Source organism: Myotis lucifugus, unplaced genomic scaffold (assembly GCF_000147115.1).
Source record: "Myotis lucifugus unplaced genomic scaffold, Myoluc2.0 scaffold_366, whole genome shotgun sequence".
Lineage (NCBI taxonomy): Eukaryota > Metazoa > Chordata > Mammalia > Chiroptera > Vespertilionidae > Myotis > Myotis lucifugus.
In genome coordinates this window covers 688,002-689,772 of record NW_005871414.1, presented here as the reverse complement: position 1 = coordinate 689,772, position 1,771 = coordinate 688,002, and positions in this window count along the sequence as shown.

Sequence of the window (1,771 nt, the reverse complement as noted above, 5' to 3'; positions counted from 1 at the left end):
GGGGTCTCCGCACCAGCGCAGACACCACCGCCATCTTAACCGTGTCCTCTAGCCGCCGCCGAATGACAGACAACACAGCGGGGCTGCGACGTCGTATAGGGTCCCGCCTCCCGCTGGCGCGGACCAATGGCAGAGCGCGGCGCGGGCGTGCCCCGCCCCTTCCCCGCGGGGTGGTCCTGCGGCTCTTCCTGGGTCGACTCCGACTCACTTTACTTCTGCGCGCCGGCGGCTGCTGGTATGCGGGCTGCGGGCCGAGGGCCGAGGGTACGCTCCTGGGCGGTGTGGCTTGAAGCGCGGGGACCAGGAGGCAGCCTCAGGGCTGAACTGGAGGCTGGAGGGACCCTGTGACCCGGGCCATCTTCTGCGGGCACTGAAATCCTTTGGGCACTGAAATCCTGTGGGCACAAGTAGCGCTTGCACACTAGCGACAGGCAACTTCCGCCTTATGCGCGAGTCCAGGCTGTGGGTTCGTTAGAATGCGAGCGAGAGCTTTCGCTGACGCATGAAACGCCTACTATGCGCTGTGGTTAGAGCTTTGGAGCTCATTGACTCCTCCCGGGAGCCCTCTCAGGTAATGCGTTATTGTCTCCATTTCACAGAGGAGTAAACGGAAGCGGAGATTGGCTGCGTGAGCCAGGATTAGTTTTATTTTGTTCAAAGGATAAGAGAAAGTTTATTGAGAAAGTTACAGAGGCAGTAGAAGTGAGCCCGCTGAGCTGCGGAGGAGGCGCCGGGATTTGGATTTGGGGCTGTTTGACTCGGACGAGTGGCTTTTTCACCGCTTCCTGCAGCAGAAGTCGGGGTCCTGCCTGTGCGGAGGTTCCCAGCAGCCCGCGTTTAGGGCGGGCCGCTTCCGGGAGCTCCCTCCCGTCCCCTCCTCTCGCCCTTGGGAGTCAGTGGGGCCACGGGGGATCCCTGCGTCTCCCCTCCCTCCCGCGACGCCGGGAGCCTGGGTTTCACCTGGGCTCTGGGACCGGTGCAGCGGGAGTGGCGGGATCACAGGGGTGTCTGCTGCTGGTGGGAAAGGGGAGGAGGCGAGGGCGGGAACAGCAGGGAGAGCTGGGCCGGGGGCAGTTCGGGGATGAAGATGGGGGGCAGGTTTGAGATCTGTTTGCAACGGGAACAAATAGGATTGCTGTGAGGGAGGGGCGAGAGTTGAAGATTTGGGGTGTTTTGTTTTGTTTTATTTTAAAGATTTTGGTTTTACTCTGAGTCTGAGAAGAAGCATTGGAGGATTCTGAGCAGAGGAGCGATATGACATCTCATTTTATTTATTCTCTTTATTTTATTAGTATTTTTATTGATTTCAGAGAGGAAGGAAAGAGAGAGAGAAATATCAATGATGAGAGAGAATCATTGATTGACACGCCCCCTACTGGGGATTGAGCCTGCAACCCCGGCATGTGCCCTTGACCGGAATGGAACCCGCGACCCTTCAGTCCGCAGGCTGACGCTCTCTCCGATGCACAAAACCGGCCAGGGCTGAAGATTTGGGTTTTGTGTGTGTGGTTGGGTAGCTGGGGGTTTTGTGTGTGTGGTTGGGTAGCTGGGGTTTTGTGTGTGTGGTTGGGTAGCTGGGGGTTTTGCGTGTGTGGTTGGGTAGCTGGGGTTTTGCGTGTGTGGTTGGGTAGCTGGGGGGTTTGTGTGTGTGGTTGGATAGCTGGGGGTGGGGGCGGCTGGGAGCAGGTAGGAAGAGTCCATTCTCCACCAGCTGCATTTAGGCGACTGGGCCATACCCTGCCTGGATGTAGGCGCCTAGAGCAGTGGTTCC